The sequence below is a fragment of the Amblyomma americanum genome, chromosome 3 (assembly GCF_052857255.1).
Source record: "Amblyomma americanum isolate KBUSLIRL-KWMA chromosome 3, ASM5285725v1, whole genome shotgun sequence".
NCBI classification, from domain to species: Eukaryota; Metazoa; Arthropoda; class Arachnida; order Ixodida; family Ixodidae; genus Amblyomma; species Amblyomma americanum.
The window spans coordinates 116,783,406-116,801,521 of record NC_135499.1 but is presented as its reverse complement, the minus strand read 5'-3'; the positions used below and the strand labels follow the sequence as shown (position 1 = coordinate 116,801,521).

General features: G+C 46.8%; 1 pseudogene; it reads left to right on the top strand.

The window, feature by feature from the left end:
* Positions 1-2,505: 2,505 nt before the first annotated feature.
* On the top strand, positions 2,506-16,911 carry LOC144124041 (uncharacterized; annotated as a pseudogene).
* The last annotated feature ends 1,205 nt before the right edge of the window (positions 16,912-18,116 follow it).

Here is an 18,116-nt window from a genome sequence, read left to right as displayed (position 1 = left end):
TAGCGTCCTCCGTTGGCTCCCCGGAACGGGCTCAGGCACGGCAGGAAGTTCACGATGCGGAGTAGTAGAACGCGAGCTCACTGGAGCAGTAGCCGGCGTCGCTCTTTTCCAGCCGATCTGTCCCTGACCCGCCGGAGCCTCCGCTTCTCTGCTGTTCCCCCTCGGGCCTCGCTCTCACTCGCCCTTTTATAGCCTCGGTGTTAGTCCACGTAAGCCTTGTCGTCGTCTTCTTCTCTTCTCCACCAATCATCTCTCTCCACCTCACCGAATGCTTCTCCACCAATCATCTCCCTCCAACTCACCGAATGCTTCTTCTTCCTCTTCTTTATTCTTCGGTTAATTCGCGTCGTCTTCTTCACATCTCTTTCCTTTAAAATTTAATTTAGGCTCCTTAATATATGTGACAGGTATATAGGTTTATACTCAGCGGAGCTTTAGATTCTCGATCTTTGCAGGAGACACACCAGAACGACCAGTCAAGTTGCTGAGAAAGCCATTGTTCGCGCGAGCCTAAAAACTGTAGACTGACTGTTCAGTCTTTCAGGATATTTCAGGATATTTTAGCTTTATATCAGGCTCTACAGTAACTCCTTGAATTGTGAGACATCATGTGCAATGTGCTGAACTAAACGACTTTTGTGAAAGCGCATTTGTAAAAAAAATTGGGTTTCCAGGATTATGTAGGTTAAGGAACATCTGGTGGGGATAGGTCATAAATGGGAAAGAGGGGTTTAGATAGAAGAATCGAAGTTATTGTCTTGCTGGAATGATGGGATTTGGATACACGTTTCAAAAAATTACTTCCTAAACAATTTTCTATGCTTGTGAAACATTGAATGAAGAAGAAGACGGTGGGCCTTATGCAGTGTCCAAGCCACCCTACAGAGATTACTACAATCGAATATATGTGGATAAGCGTCGTGCATCAGCTGAGCGCAAAAAAGCCAGTAGCGCGTATCATAAAGTCGGGAGGCTGCCGCAAGAGTGGGGACGGGGCTAGACGGTCACTGACAGCTTCCTGGACTCTATGCTTTGGCAGGATCAAGAAGTCATCGCCGGAAAAGGTTTTCGTGTGAAACACTGATTCATTAGGTTATTTCAAAGAGGAATTCTTGAAATTGTTGCCCCGTTTTCAATAAAAAAATATATAATCGCCTATACCTTCAGGCAGCGCAGAAAACAATTGTTCAATATAACTGCTGTGGGAACAGACTGTCGCTTAATATGATGATAAAAATTGGTTGCTATTGTGTAAAAGTTTCATATATTAATTCCGCCAACCTCTTGCGCAATATTTAGTGCGTTAAAAAAAGTTCGTCCAGAAAACTGAAATAGCATATCTTTTTTTCAGAACTGTTGTACGTGAAAACCTCCGCATGTTCACATATGCGTACCGTGCGAAATCGTGTGCCATTTATTTGGGCCCACACAATGAGCTTGCGACCCCTTTATTCAAACAAAGTGGAAACTAAAAATTACCGCCCACCATGGATTTGACACTAAAACACTTGAACGAGGCTTTCCTGCATGCAATCTAGAATATGCGCGCTGTGGCTTATACCCGATCAAAGAGTAAGTACTCACCCATTGCCGCAAAAATAATTTCAGGACTCTCAAAGAGTCGCAATAAATTCTATTTTTCTACTAAACAGATGAGTGTCTCTGATTCCTCAACACTGTTATCAGCCTGAGTGCCTAATCGCACGCATGGCCGACTGCCCCTTCTTACACTGCCTAAGTTATACGCAAGACTGTAATTAGCACATCAGCTGAGTAAATCAAGATGGTGTTGCGAAACGCATTGACGAAGCCTTTACACTAATGTTTTTCTTTTTTGGGGGGGGGCGGGGAGGAGGGGGCGGGGGGGCATGTACTTACGCTCTACTGGCTAACATGTTCCCTTCTATGACGGTAGCCAACAGTCACCGAAACCAAGGAGCATAGGGGATGGCTTTTTTTTACACCTTTTGGTGTGCTTCAGTGGGAGATTAATATGGTAATTTTTTAAAACATAATTGACTACAAAGCAGAAGAAAAGACAACCACATGCCGCCAATAGGATCCCAACCCACGACCTCCGAATTTCGCGTCAAGTGCTCCACCAACTTAGCTACGGCGACGCCTTTCCAACCTTTCGCTTTCGAGGGTGTTTATGTGTAGTGTAGCCAAACCTTGAGAGTATTCATCAGCGCCACCCTCGTCCAAAGCGATGGACGTAGTGCGTCCTGTATTACCGCTAGTACCACGTAGGAACGTGATCTAACGGTGAGTTTGGAAGTTGAGTGAGAACCCTCTTACGCTACCTATGGCATCAAGGCTGCCAGAACCGAGACCCTCGTTACCTAAGCAAAAAAGACAAGGGAAAAGAGGGGCTCCTTATGACATACCATGACGGAAGCCAACACTCACCAAAACCACTAAGCATGAGAGATGGTTTTTTTTTGTGGTGTGCATAAATGGGAGATTAATAGTGTGGTATACTGATAGCGCATGTTTTAAACTGCATTTTCATGTATCGCTTATCAGCCACGCAAGCAGTCGTCGGCAGATCACATGTTCATCGGCCTATAAAAAGGCACTGTCTCAATAAACGTTTGTTCAGTTCCAGCCTGGCGTCCGTCTGATACACAACAGTTGGCGACGAGGCAGCGACGGCGATGGCCGTCGGCAGGATCGGCGAGTATCGTCTCGGCACGAACGCGTCATGGGACGAATACGTCGAGCGCCTGGAAATGTTCTGCGAAGCGAACCAGATAACGAAAGAAGAGCAGAAAAGAGCAGTCCTGTTGAGCAGCTGCGGCGAAGAAGTGTACGGGCTCATCGTAACTTTGGTGAAGCCAGAAAGACCGACAGCAGCAACCTACGAAGAAATCAAGACTGCCGTTCGCAAGCACCTGCATCCAAAGCCTTCGGAGCTGTATGCAAGGTTTTTGTTCTACAGGCGAAACCAGGCTGCCAGGAATCGGTTGCGGACTACGTCACGGCGCTTCGGAAGCTAGCCGAAGACTGCGGTTTTGGCAGCGCCCAACTCCCGTTGGACGTCATGATGCGGGATCGTTTCGTATGCGGACTCCGGAACGAAGGGGTTCAACAGCGACTTCTCGCAGAACACAGCCTTACGTTTAAGGTTGCGTATGACTTGGCCACAACTGCAGAAGCAACCGCTAAGCAACAGCGAGACATACGCAAACACGGTCGATACGAGACGGACTGCCAGGAAATGGTACAAGCAACCCGTGCGAAGCAAGACACCCCAGCGGAGGGGTCCAGCTGTTACCGGTGCAACGGTAAGCACGCTCCACATTTGTGCCGTTTTAGAACGGCGACATGCTTCAACTGCAAAAGGGTTGGACATATAGCTAAGGCTTGTCGGTCGAAAGACGACAGTAGAACTGCTCGGAAGACAGCGTATGAGCAAAAGAAGAAAGGAGATAAGAGTAAGGGCGTGTACGAAATGAGTGCGTTGTTTTCCCTGTGCGAAGTGAATGAGCAAGAACAGAAGTTCATGGTTAAAGTAACGATTGAAGGGCAAGAAGTTCCGATGGAGGTTGATTCTGGCGCATCGTGCTCAATTGTGAGTGAAGATACGTTCAGGGTTGTTGAAAGGAATCACGGTAAAATACCACTGCAAGATTCTGGAACAACTATCGTAACCTGGTCAAAGGAGGCGTTACCCGTGCTGGGTCAAGCAAGTGTCTTGGTGGAATTCAAAGGCAGGAAGGCAAAGCTACCTTTGCTCGTAGTACAGAAGCAAGGCAACAGCCTGATTGGGAGAAACTGGTTTAACCCGTTAGGTATTGGCTTGCCGGGTATACAGCAAGTAAACGTGGAGGACGTGCCTTCGCGATTTCCCGAGGTGTTTCGCAGAGACCTTCCTGGCTTCAACGGACCGCCAGTTCACATCGAACTGAAAGATGACGCCCAACCGGTGTTCCTCAAAAGTCGACCAGTTTCATTGGCCCTCAAGGACGACGTGGCCAACGAAGTGGACCGCTTGGTGCAACAAGGTGTATGGGAGCCCGTCAGCTACTCCAACTGGGCAACACCACTGGTAGTGGTAAGAAAAAGATGGAACTTTACGTCTTTGCGGCGACTATCGCAGTACCGTAAACAAAGCTATTAAGAGCAGTGGATACCCCTTGCCCACTACAGCGGAAATGCTCACAGCTCTAAGTTCAAGCAAGTTTTTTACCAAGTTGGATCTAGCCCAAGCTTATCAGCAGCTTACGCTAGACGACGAGACGGCTGAGGTGCTCACAGTTAACACGATAAAGGGACTGTACAAGGTTAAGCGGCTGCCGTTTGGCATTTCGGTCGCACCTTGGGTTTTTCAACGAGTCATCGACACGCTGTTAGCGGGCGTTCCCGGAGTGAAAGCTTATCTGGATGACATATTAATTTCTGGATGTAACGCCGAAGAGCACGCCGAGAGATTAGAGACTGTGCTATCGCGTCTGCAGAAGGCACAGCTACGAGTAAACAAGGACAAGTGTGAATTTAACCAGACGAGCATCGAATTCTTGGGACACAGGATTGATGACTCAGGAGTACATCCCAGCCGAAGCAAGACGGACGCCATCCAGCAAGCGCCTGCGCCCGCAAGCAAAAAGGAGCTGCAAGCCTTTTTGGGATTGCTGAATTTCTACAGCAGTTTCCTCAAGGGCAGGACGGAAGCGGCCGAACCACTTTATCGACTGCTAGACCGTGACCACGAATGGAAGTGGACAGGTGAGCATCAGCGGGCTTTTGAGAGACTGAAAAATTTACTCAGCTCAGACGCCGTACTTGTGCCCTACGATTGCAAGCGTCCTTTAATTTTGTGCTGCGATGCATCGCCTGTGGGGGTGGGGGCAGTGCTAGCCCATCGTGCGGATGACGGGAAGGAGCAGCCCATAGCTTATGCTTCTCGCACTCTTGGCGTCAGTGAACGACACTATGCTCAGATTGATAGAGAGGGCTTGGCTGTGGTCTTTGGCGTAAAAAAGTTCCACCAGTACCTAGCTGGGCGAGAATTTACAGTGATAACAGACCACAAGCCGTTACTCGGCCTGTTTAACACGGACAAGCGAGTGCCCGAAGTTGCGTCGCCCAGAATGCTGCGTTGGATTTTACTGTTGTCTGCGTATAACTACCACCTTGAGTAAAGACGAGGCCAAGACAACTCCAACGCCGATGCACTCAGTCGTCTACCAGCCCCGGGAGACGAGGACGAGCCAAGACCGCCTGGGGACGTGCTCTTGTTGGAAGCGGTCGACTGCGCACCGCTGCAAGCGGCGGACATTGCTGCGCTGATCAAAAAGGACTCGGCTCTATCCCGGGTAAAGGAATGGCTACTCAGTGGCTGGCCGTCAACACAAGTGGACAGCAAGTTTGCGCCTTATGAGGTGAGACGGTCGGAGTTGTCATTGCATCGTGATTGCATACTGTGGGGGAATCGCGTCATAATTCCAACCGCAGCAAGAGCGAATGTGCTGCAACTCCTGCATGCAAATCATCCAGGGATGAGTGCCATGAAAGCATCAGCTAGAGGGCTCATGTGGTGGCCGAAGATGGACCACGAAATTGAGGAGTTTGTTCGGCACTGTCATCCGTGCCAGAATAACCGGCAAAGTGATGCCAAGGCTCCAGTGCATTTTTGGATCAAGCCAGATCAGCCTTGGAGTCGACTGCACATTGATTTCGCTGGCCCAGTCAAAGGAGACGTTTTCTTAGTCGTGGTAGACGCGTACAGCAATTGGGCTGAAGTCGAAATCATGCCATCCATGAAAGCTACGGCTGTCGTCAACAGCTTAAGGAAGATGTTTGCGACACATGGTGTACCGGACGTTATCGTTTCAGATAACGGCACAGCTTTCACTAGCACAGAGTTGCAAATGTTTTTGAAGTGTAATGGCGTGCGTGCAATTTTCACTGCACCTTATCATCCAGCCAGCAATGGTAGGGCGGAGAGGATGGTAAGAGAAGTTAAAGAAGCATTGAAGAAGCAGCAGGAAGGTTCGACACAGTGCAAGATTTCCCGGTTTCTGTTTAAGCAACACACGACGCCACATTCGGTCACGGGAAAATCGCCAGCAGAGTTAATGTTCGGACGAAGACTGAGGTCAGCGTTAGACAGACTCCATCCGGACCGGCAACACGCGCCTGAGTTACAACGACCGGAGACTAAGAGGTTTCGTGTCGGTGACGCGGTCTACGCTAAAAGCTTTTGCCCAGGTCCAAGGTGGAAGGCTGCCAGTGTTGTGGCAGTCAGAGGTCCGGTGTCGTACGTGGTACAGCTAAACAACGGCGAGCGTCATCACAGGCACCGCAACCAGTTGAGGAGCGCCTGGACGCGGCTCGTAGTTGACCCAGTCACAAGTGAGGACTACCACGTCAGGCTTCCTCCTACAGCCAGGCAGCCACAGCCGCTGTCTGCTAGCCCAGAAGCAACCCCTGGGGCGAGTCCAGGCCAAGCCACCCAAGTACCGGTCGAGCCGCGAAGATCAACGCGTGTTCGACGGCCTGTCCTGCGTTATGGCATTAATGGCTAGCTAGTCCGTTTTGGATTGTGCAAATCTTAGGAGAAAGGAGTGTGGTATACTGATAGCGCATGTTTTAAACTGCATTTTCATGTATCGCTTATCAGCCACGCAAGCAGTCGTCGGCAGATCACATGTTCATCGGCCTATAAAAAGGCACTGTCTCAATAAACGTTTGTTCAGTTCCAGCCTGGCGTCCGTCTGATACACAACAAATAGGATGGTTGTTTTAAACATAATTCATTATAAAGTTGAAGAAAAACAACGAAATGCCGCCGGTGGGTTCTGAGCCCACTGCCTGAAAATTTCGCGTCCGATACGCTACCAACTGACCTACGGCGACGGCAGTCGAATTTTCTTCAATCGGGGTATTTATGTGCAGTTAGGCGCTGTCGACCACTGTCAAGGTTGAGTTAATATTGCTCATAAATACCCCCGAAGACGAACAACGCACAGCCGTCGCCGTAGTTCAGTTGGAGGAGCTCCGGACTCGAAATTCGGAGGTCGTCGGTTCAGATAATAACGGCGGCATGTGGAAGTTTTTTTGCTGCTTTCTATTAATTTACTTTTAAAATATAAACGTGGAGGTTAACGATAAGGGTGAACTGAAATTGAGGACCGCGTAGAAATCTATAACAAGGAAAATTATGTTTAACGTTAAGAAACAAAGATAGCAGAGTAGGTCACACAACAAACGCCAGAAAATGACGTCATAGTTGTAATTGAAAACAAAAAACCTAGAAATCAATCGAGGCTTTAAATAGGGGTTGGTTATATTCCGCGCATTTCCCTAGCCCCTGAATGACAGTGTGAATACACTACTGCGGAGCCTAATTTACGAAAGCCTGCTTCACCATATGGTTGATTGAAGTCTAAGATTGTTCTGACTATATTAGGGATTACCTTAGTAAATACCTTGAAGGCAACAAACAATAGGATGATTGGACTGTAATTTTTGAAGTCCTTGACGCCTGCTTTCTTATGTTTTCAGTCAATGTTAGCGCTCTTCCGAGCCTCTGATATACTTGAGATCTCAAGGTATTCCGTATGCAGGATGACTAGCTTTTCTAGCCTAATCTTCCCCCCCCCCCCTTCAACAGATCTCCTGACACCTGATCGTCACCAGTTGCTTTCCTCCTTTGCATCGTTCCCAACTCTTTCTTTACTTGCTCTTTAGTTACTGGCGGGATTTCCCATTGCAGCGCTCTAAATCCTCTCTCATTAACGTTGTTATGACTCTGGGTACTGTACAGATTTGTGTGGAACTCTTCGGCTACTTTAACTATCTTATACATATTGCTAATGGCATTGCCCTCTTTGTCTCTTGCGCATACAACTGGTTTTTACCTATGCGTAGTTTACTTTTAAACGCTTTTAGGCTACCTCCGTTCTTTAGGGCATTCTCAATTCTCGCCATATTAAACTTTCTGATGTCTGCTGCCGTGTGCTTATTTATTAACTTTGATAGTTCTGCTAGTTCCATTCTGTCTGTGCGGTTAGACGCTTTTATGCTCTGCCGTTTCTTGGTTAGTTCTTTCGTCTCCTGAGATAACTTGCCGGTATCCTGTCCAAACATCCTACCGCCTACCTCTACTGCGCACTACGTAATGATAGCTGTAAGTGTTTCAACATTAAGATCGGCTTCTCCAGCTCAAGCCAAATATCTGTTCTGCTGCGATGTCCTGAATATATCTACTTCCCCTCTTTCCGATATCTCGTTAATGGGCTTCCGCTTTGCTAGTTTCTTGGTTCCCTATTATGTCTAAGCTAATTCGAGACCTTGCGATTCTGTGACCGCTACAACGCACCTTTCCGAAGACGTCTACATCCTACTAACACCCCATAACAGGAAAGTATGTAACAGTACTGTCTTACCGGTACCCACCTACTGAGCAGTTGTGTGCATATTGAAGAAAAGGCTGAAGTTAACGACGCAGCGCGCTATGGCAATGGAGATATAGGCAGAGCTCTATATACTGGAAGACCATAGACTTAGTCCGGGAAATAACGCGAGTTTATTACGTCATTGCCGAAGGCAAGAAGAAGGTGGGCATGGACAGGGCATCTAATTTGAAAACAAGATAACCGACAGTCGTTAAAGGTAAATGAGTGGAATGAAAGAGAGCGCAAGCGTAGCAGCGGGCGGCAGAAAGGCAGCTGAAAAGATAAGATTAGGAAGGTTGCGAAGATGGCCGCAGGCGGTACAGGACCACTTTAAGGGAGGGAAATAGAGCAGGCCTGTCTCTCGCAGTGTACATAACTAAGCTGCGGATGATGATAAAATGCTCTAACTCGGCCGACTGCCCTGCGTCTATATAAGTTTCTTGTGGAAAGTGGTTCCAAAATCAGACTAAGCAACTCGCCCTGCAGAATTAAAGATAACCTAATAGTCAACTGCGGCGTGTCAGCCAAATTACTAAGCTCAAATGTTCAGTCCTGGAAAGCAGCCTTTTAATGTAATCGCAGAGTATCCGCTTTAAACTTATGCTATCGTAGTATTAAAAAAAAAGTGGCTGCTGGTTTTAGCATTGCTAAGAACAAAATATTGCGCCAAAGCACGGAATTTTGCGGGTGACCGCCACCGCCTCGTACCTCTAAACGTGACTCAAGTGTCCACTAACCTAGCGAGCCAGTTAAGTGGCGTTCCTTACCTCAAAGTGAACGAAACCTAAACTTTCTGCTGGTCCTGAGAAAAGCAAAGGCGAATAGCAGCCTCAATTTTCAGGTAAACTAGGCGAATAACTTCCTTAGTTTATAGGTGGGCTCCACCACCTATTCACAGACCGAGTGAGGTGTCCATTGACCCAGTGAGCCATTTACACTTGCTACTAAGAGGCTTTATACGCAGACACAGACAGCTGAAACACAGGGTGTAAGGCTAGAATTGCTTTCGCAATGAAGTGTTGAACGCAAGATGTTGCCCAAAGCCTTTATTTATCTTTGCTGCCTGTAAAAAAAGGATTGAAAACAAAATGTGGCACAAATGCTTTATTTATATTTGCTCAGAAATTTATCAGCATTAAATTCCATGCAGTCTAGTTATGAGCAGCAGCAACGGTGGCAGCTTTCATCATATAGCGCACTCCTCCAAGGACGACAGAAATATCCGTCGGGACAAGGTCGTAGTGCACACATGACTTGAAAAAAAATCAGGTAAAAAACAATTAGTACTGAGACAAAACACTAAACAAAAAGTTTTAGTGCGTTATATAATTTATATTTTTCAGTCAAACCTAGAATAGCTTAATTTAATTAGAGGTTTTTAATGTTTTTTTCGCAGATTCCAAGTTTCCTAGGATTTCGGTTTCACTTTGGTTCTGGTTTTCAGTTCCAATATTCACGGATGGAAATTGTTCAGACAGCGATAATGAGTTAATGCTCATGTATGCAGACTTGGTCATTCTCTGCAATCATGGATATGTGGGAGTCCTCATACTACTTCCGACGCAGTGGTGCAGTGGTTAAGCCGTACGCCACTGGCCTGCAATGGCAAGGGCTGCCGTCGATGGAGTTCGTGAGATCGAGGTCGCACTTGCTAAGCAACCTCTCACGGCCAATCATGTATTGAACTGCCACCTGCGCTGGTGGACAGTGGCAAGTGGGTAACCTGTCAGGTGTATATATAGTTACGTGACGGTCAGCCGGTGATAACGCCATGGCGGATGATGACGGCATGATTTAAAGGGACGCGACCTAGCGCGAGCGCTCCTGCCCGCTCTAATGCCCGCTTCGTTTTCTAGTACGTGACATTACCTGGGGCCACCGAGCGGTCGCCCCGTTAGCGAACTAAAAGAAGGGCGTTCACGAAGCGAGGCGCAACATGACGATGGGCGGGGAAGAATGGTTGACAGAGGAAATGAATAAGGTGAAGGGCTGGCCTCCACGGTGGGTGAGAAGATGATCAGATGAGCGCTGGTCCAGGAAGCTTCCGGGCCACAGATCACCAGGAGTCGACGGCCGAGGCCCATGGATGCACCAAACGGCTTGTGCAAGGGGCCTCCTCATGACAGCATCATCAGTTTGTTGTGTCTTCTGGTCGGGGTGGGAGACGGGGGTTGGGCGAGCGGCGAGGTTGGCACTGGTCAGGCAGGCTAGGACACTGCCGGGCGGTGCGGGCCAGGAGCACACGGCCGACGACAACGGTAGACGCAGGACGCCGAAGCTCCAGGATCAAGATGGCCATTATTAACCTGCACCTCAAGCAAGTGTCACGTGAAGGCAAGCCGATTAAACAGGATGACATGGCGGATGATGATGGATGATTTATTGGCTGTGGGTCCTCGTGACTGCCCATTTCGTCTTCTTCTAGTCCTTGACAATATTTATAAGCGCACACGTGGGAAGGTTGCCCAGGACCTGGTGGGCAGCCTGCCAACCGGCAGGCTTCAGAGAAAAAGAGAGGCAGACAAACAAAAAGAGAAATAGGCAACGGCTAAATGCGGAGAATGGTCACTATAGGAGCTACTGGACTAAAATAGCACCCTAGAATTATAAGAATGTCAGATCGCTTCCATATTCTCTACCGCAGCATATCGTTAACTAAAACTATCTTAACAGCTGTCACTAAATCTCGTGTTAACCTATAGAAACTGTCCGGTCAATTTTTTAGCGCGCGAGCACTTACAGTGACCATTCCCCGCACCTAGCATTTGTGTGTTTGTCTGCTTGTGTGGTTGTCTGAAGCCTGCTTTGTGGCAGGCTGTCCACCTGCCCACTGTGTTGTGTGCTACCTGCTCAGGTGTATGTATATAAATAATACACCTATCAGGTGGCCCTTTTGCCCCCTTCCGCCGCCTTGTGGGCAAGCTGGCCACCGCAGCATGTGGCATTTCAATTATTGATTTGTCGCGGGAGGTTGCTCGGGAAGTGCAACCTGCGACTCACTAGCCCCATCGACGGCAGCTCTTGCCATTGCAGTGGAGTGGTGTATCTCTTAACCGTTGCACCACTGCAGGCACCCGGGGATCTATAAATGTAAAGCAGAGAATCCCTAAGTCTGCATATACGAGCATTAACTCATTATGGTTATCCAAACAGCTTCAATCCGTGGACAACTGATCCGAACAGCGGAGCTGAAGGGAAGCCTCTGTAATGATGAATTGTTATTTTGTGTTTATCTGCGTCTATACTTGTTTCCCTTATTTAATTCGCTGTTGTAATTTTTCCTACCTTATATCGATTCCGGTATGGGCCGAGAAAGGCCTGCTGTATTTGTAAATGAATAACTAGATATAAAAACCGAATGCTAGCACACCTAGTAAGAATTTGGCTGAATTACGCAAGTGAACTGGCATTTTTTTCCAGACAATATACAGCCTTTAGTCCCCTGTCATACGCCGCATGGCGGCTAAACAAACAAGTTAGACCGCTCTTCCGAATACTTTACTAATAGTAGGGCTAATGCATTTTGTCGAGTACATCGTGCGGGATTAGTGCATCGCCATTGGTAAGTTGGTGCATCAAGAAGTGGTGTGCTCTCTCGAAAGCGGACGTTCTTGACGGGGATTTGAGCCTCGCACATTTCAAGTCCATCACTTAATTTTAAACTCGTAGCCTACTAATCAAAACACACTTAGCAATCACCGTATATAGATACCCGCCCATCAAAAAGTCATATTCGCAGTGCTTGTTACACGACACAACCTTAATGGGTCTTATTTATTTATTAGTACCTCAGAGGGCCTCTGAAGGCATTCCTAGAAATTATTGGGCAAGCGTATTGTCTCAACGTGAAGTTGCTCATGAAAGCAATTTTTTTGCGCATCATAATATTGCACCATAACAACCAACGTATCCGTAGATCCAAAAACGCAGATCTAGATCCCGGAGGTTTATTGCGAAAAACGCATCCCTTTGGCTTTCCGTGTCATTTTTAGCTACTCGGTGCTAGCGCAGAACAAACTTCAAGGGCTACACTAAGCTCCGCATCAGAAGCTATGACTACTCCAATCAATACGTGCTTAACAGCATCTTACAATATTCCATGTTTGCGTCACAATTAAAACTGATGTTCAAGAAAGCAGGACTTAAACACGAGCGGTGGGCTGGGGCATCATTTAATTACTCCTTCAATGATTAACTCGAAGCACTCAGGTACATGGTGGGTCGCGGCATTGGCGGACGCCTTGTTCAAGTCGCTAACAGTTCGCTAGAAAATTGACTTGAAACACGCAGAACCAGGGTGACTAACGGCTTTAGGGTGGCTGATGCGAAACGTAAGGCGGCGCACAGAGGTTATGGCGGAACGACTCATGCCACTTAAAGAAGCGAGCCACTACACAGTCAAACATAATTAACAGCAAACATTGGGCATGCCTGTAGCTTTAGGCGTCTCTTGCACTATACGATAGCACTCGTCGATTCCATTCTACTGTTAGAATGAGCCCTCCATGATCACTTTTAAATCGCCTGCCACTCTTACGTTTTTGGCTAGTACTGACTGCAGTGTGCACGAAAATCAAATGTGCGGTTTAACTACGAACTCGCCGTGGTGGCTCACTGGTTAGGGCACTCGTTTACTGAGCCGGAGTTTCCGGTTTCGAACCCGGCCGCGGCGGCCGTGTTTCGATTGAGGCGAAACGCAAAAGGCGCCCGTGTGCTCTGCGATGTCAGTGCATGTTAAAGATCCCCAGGTGGTCGAAATTATTCGGAAGCCCTCCACCATGTGTCACCTGTATCTTCCTTTCTTCTCTCACTCCCTTCTTTATCCCTTTCCTTACGGCGCGGTTCATATGCCCACGGAGATGTGACACAGATTATGTGCCATTTCCTTTCCTCAATAATGAATTTTCAGTTTTTCGATTGTCTTAATTTGATCCCGTTCCTGGCCAGTGCCTTTTTATGCTGAAACAGCGCTAAGGACGGTAATCATTAAGGAAGTGATCAAGGGTCCATACTTCAAGAAATGCCATGATTGGCCTGAATTCCTCCGGCTTGAAGGGAAAATATTCCTGAAAAGAAATGAAGATCTTTTTGTAAAGCATCTTTTTTGACCATTTTTCACAACTCCCGACGTACTGCTAGCGGTGTCTGTCTTTCTGAAAAACTGTATTATAAAGGTCGTTTACCTACCGCATTCTACTGCAATACGCGCCGAACAAGTAATTTGGCTTACATGACTGGCGGACTATTCCTACCGCAGACGAAACGAAAGCACGCCATGGTGCGACTCCTAAGCTTAGAACAGCCAAAACACGTGGATGTTCTGGACTGGCCTGCTCTCGCGTGTTCCATGCTATATTCCACCTGTCAGCGTCACATGCACGCCTGATCACCAGTTCTCAAATTGGGAACCGCTGCGCAGGTATTCAAGAAAGGTGCTTATGATCTACATTAAGGTAAATGTTCCCACATTATTAGTTTAAAAAATCCAAAGCTTTGCAGTCGTCTAGCCACTTGTGTGTGTCTTTCATTATACAATAGAATTGTTTCGTAAAGAATAAGCCTGCTTCAATTCAATGTTCTCTCTGGGGCAATAAATTTCGCTTTAAAAAAAAATTCAATGTTCTGCAATTCAGAACTGCGTAATTTTAAAGCGCCTTAATCGTAATTATTTGTTGACGAAATGGTAGATGTAAAGGTTGTTTCTGTAACAACAACGCAAGCGTCCTCCAAGCATATGCTTCCGTGTTCAGCGCTGCGTCAATGCCTGATTGACAACGACTATATTCGGATACAACTTAAGAACGCAGCGGCTTTTCAGATTCAAAGGACCCCCTTCAAGCCAGTGGCATCGGAGGATTCTCATCACCCTGCGAGTGTGCCAAATCAGAGAGTGGTAGATGAAAGGGGATAATCCTTTCTCTCTAAGGTGAGCGACAGGCACCTCTCTCCATTGTGGCGCCGCTCCCCGCATTGTCACTCTAGCAGGGTCATGAGAATCGGCCGACGCCATTGGCTGGAAGGGGTCCTTTGATTGGGAAAAGCCGCTGCGTTTCTAAGTTGTGTCCGAGTATAGCCCCAATTTCACGGTAAGTAACGTGGCAAAGTCAACTTAAGGAATGATCAAGTCCATTACGCACAATAACTCTCGAAGGCTAGAATTGTAGCTTCAGTCAATACGTTTGTCTGTACAGTTATGCATTAGCAGCATAATAAAAACTGGGTTGCTGACACTTACAGGTCTTAGTTCGTGGAGCGCCTTACCAGCCGTGAACAGGCAATTTCGAAGAGCTTTTTTAAGGGCGGTTTCATTCTGAAGGAAAGATAATACGAAAAGCAGCCTAAATACAACAGCAACGGAAATGCGCATGAACAATTCACTCATTATACATGGCTACTGCATGCTGTGCCCTAAAATCACCATAACGGCATAATGCAAATGCGGCTGACGAAAAAAATCACGCCAATACCAAGCAGAAAACTTTAACAATGGTACTATACATGACTTGATAGATTTAAGGTTATCATTAAAATCGGAGCGAGGAGCACTAAACGTTACACCATACCCTGTTCTTTTTAACGGCACTTTAGCATCTAATAACAGTTTATTAGGAGCCGCAATACTTTTTCACAGGTATTAAGGTTCGTATTCTGCACGGTAAATTTTTCAGCTGTGTATCCGGAACGGTCGTTTACACTCGGCTCGTTACCAATAAAAGTTTTAATGGTTTTATTTATTATTTTCGGAAATGTTGCCTTGATGAGCCTGGTATTTTTATGCGAATGCTTGTAAAAGGACCGGTTGTATCAGCATACCTCTATTGATAGAAGCGACACCAAGTGCAAAACTTTCTTGTTAGCCGTATTTCTGCTAGATCGTTTTCTTTTGACAAACAAGCGCATTATCAATGAGTCGCATCCAGACAGCAAAGCATAAATTCAGGCCACTTGAATATTTGGGAAACTTATGATCATTTAACTGTGACACGAAGACAGCTAACTTTAAACCGACAAAAAATTTTTCAAACCTTCTACCTTTTTTGGGGGTGTTTGGTGGAACGCATAGCAAAGTCGTAGTCCAACACATGTTGTTCGTACTGCCTGCAAAAAAAGTTAAAAATGTCAATTAAGATTTTTCCTCTAAAAAATTGCGCAGAGAAGCTAGAACTACCCTGCGCCATGAGCCATGTCCAGAGCAGTTCAAGGAGGAACAGCACACCTCGAAAATACTAATGGGAGGCTACCAGAAATTTTTAAGCATGCCCGTTATATCTGTCGTATGAAAAATGCCTTCTTCAAGTACACATTAATAAATTTTTTTCATCATCTTCTATGTCACGCCAACAGGCGACCGCTGTCAGTGAGGCGTCAGGGCACATGCACTCAGACGTTCTGGAGACCATTCGCCGATCGACACCACGGTACTCCGCAAGCACCACAAGCAAATCCTTATTAACTGCCGAGTAGTGGAATACGGGGGAGGGGGGTGCGTGAGCAAGACGTAATTTTCCGCGATGCTCTCTGACATTCTTCTTTGGACGCTAACCAGTGCAGTGCTATCTGGATCCAGTAGCACTGTTCTTTTGTAACCGGTGCAACAGCTGTTGGCCGGGACACCACTTCGACGGCGTCAGAGCTGGAATGGCTTTCCGGCGCCTCTACGAAAAGAAGTTGAGAGTCTGGAGATAGACTTACTCTTAGGCCCGTAGAGGGCAGGCAGTGCAGCGGCAGACCCAGCCTAGAACGGGCGAACCCAAGAGGCACATCCGACGTTGCATGTCTTTATGGCAACGCTTCTAGGAACGCCGAGGCCTGTATTGTTTGCCACTCGAGCGACGATTTGACTGAGTCGTGCCAATGCTGGGCTTGTTCAGGACAAAAACAGCTCTGTTTCTAAAACATACGCTACTTACGCTGCACAGAAAGGGTACCGAGAACGTGACTGCCAGCACAGGTAATTCTGCTCTTCCAGCGAAGGTAGGCAGGGTTCAAGATTGTGCGACGCGGGCGCGAACCGACAGACTTGCCGAGGTGGGGGCAGAGTGAGCGACACAACCATATGTGCTCGTGCTATGGGGGACGGAAAGACCCACGACGCTGGAGCGCTCGCAAAAAACACACCGCTCAATGCGATGTATTAATTCACCAGCAGCACAACCTGCATTGCATCGATTTTTAACCGTCTGCTGTTCGTGTGGGCCTTACCATATGTGTTATAAATAAACCGCGCTACTTTTTTAGCTTTAGTGAAGGTATCCCAGAATAACGCCGCATATGCTAACATGGCGAGTATATTGCTGTTATTTGAGGATACATTCACTTCGGGGGTCCTCTTTGCATATCACAGCGCGGACACGTACAGTGCTCTTTATTTATATATTTAATGTATAGTATTAAGAGGGCCATGAAGGCGAAAACAGTACGCCAGCATCGATTTCTGTGAACCGTACCCCTCTCCTCCTGCCCCACACCACTTCTAGGGGAGAGGAAAGAGACGCAGGACGAAGAATGACTCCGCAGACGAAAATGAGTAGCAAGAAAATGACTCGAGCAACAGCAGGGCTACGAAGAAAGCATACAGCCTCCGGGAAGACTGTGCTCGCAAAAATAAGACTTCCTAGACGTATTCCTTCTCGAATTGCTGGGAAATAACAACGTGGGTCTCACAGAACTCCACCTGTGACTGTGTTTGAAACAGACACCTGCCAATGTTCTTGCGCATCGCTTGGCTACTGCGCCACTACGCCGATAGCGGTGTGAGCAGTCGCCGCAATCTAACAATATCAGATATTTTGCGTATTTGCGCAGTTGAAATTGGAGAATGAGAACTAGAATAGAATAGCGAGTGAAAGAAGGATGCTGTCGCATATCCTGCGCTGAAATGCAATTGATGAGACCAAACTTTTTGTCGTTTTATTAAAGTTATTTTTGGTTTTTCTTTACCACAATAAAAACAAAGTCTCCCTCTAACAAATTCTAATTGATTTTTGTTTGGAACCCTGAATAGTACTACACATTAATAATGTCTTGCTTAAGGAGACCCCGAAATGGGTTTCGGCGTATTTTCCTGTAACAGATCTATAGATGTGGTCTTTGTGGGTATTCGAGCCAAATTTTAAAGTTCTGCGTGGAACCTGCAATTTAGAAATAATTTTTAAAAATCGCTGCTTGCAGCAGCTCGAAACCGATTAAGGCGAAGCACCTTAACGCGCGTCAACTTCCCCGATGACGTCCGTGGCAGAAGAGACCACTGCCCACTGACGTCACGGGGGTAGGGGACGCGGGGTGAGGTGTGTCGCCCTGATCGGTTGCGAGCTACAGCGAGCAGAGTCATTTTTAAAATTATTTTAAATTACAGGGTCCACGCAGAGCTCTTAAATTTGACTCAAATACCTACAGAAACCACCCCTAGTCATCTGTTGAAGTAGAATATACCCATCAAGATCATTTCAGGGTCTTCTTAATGGTATAGGACTATGTCATAAAGCGTCCACTACAAACTGATCGTTAACTGAAAGCTTACCAAATCTAGTGCACTTAATCATCTGTTCTACAAGACTTCCAGCTATTGCCGTTGTTATTCGCTTTATATCGTTAGCCTCTATGCCTTAGTATTATCAAAACAGCAGTTCACGGCTTTTCGCTATATAAACTAAAACTAAAACTTTGGCTTTTGCTGATAACATTGCCCATTCTGCTCTGATATAGAGAGTGTTC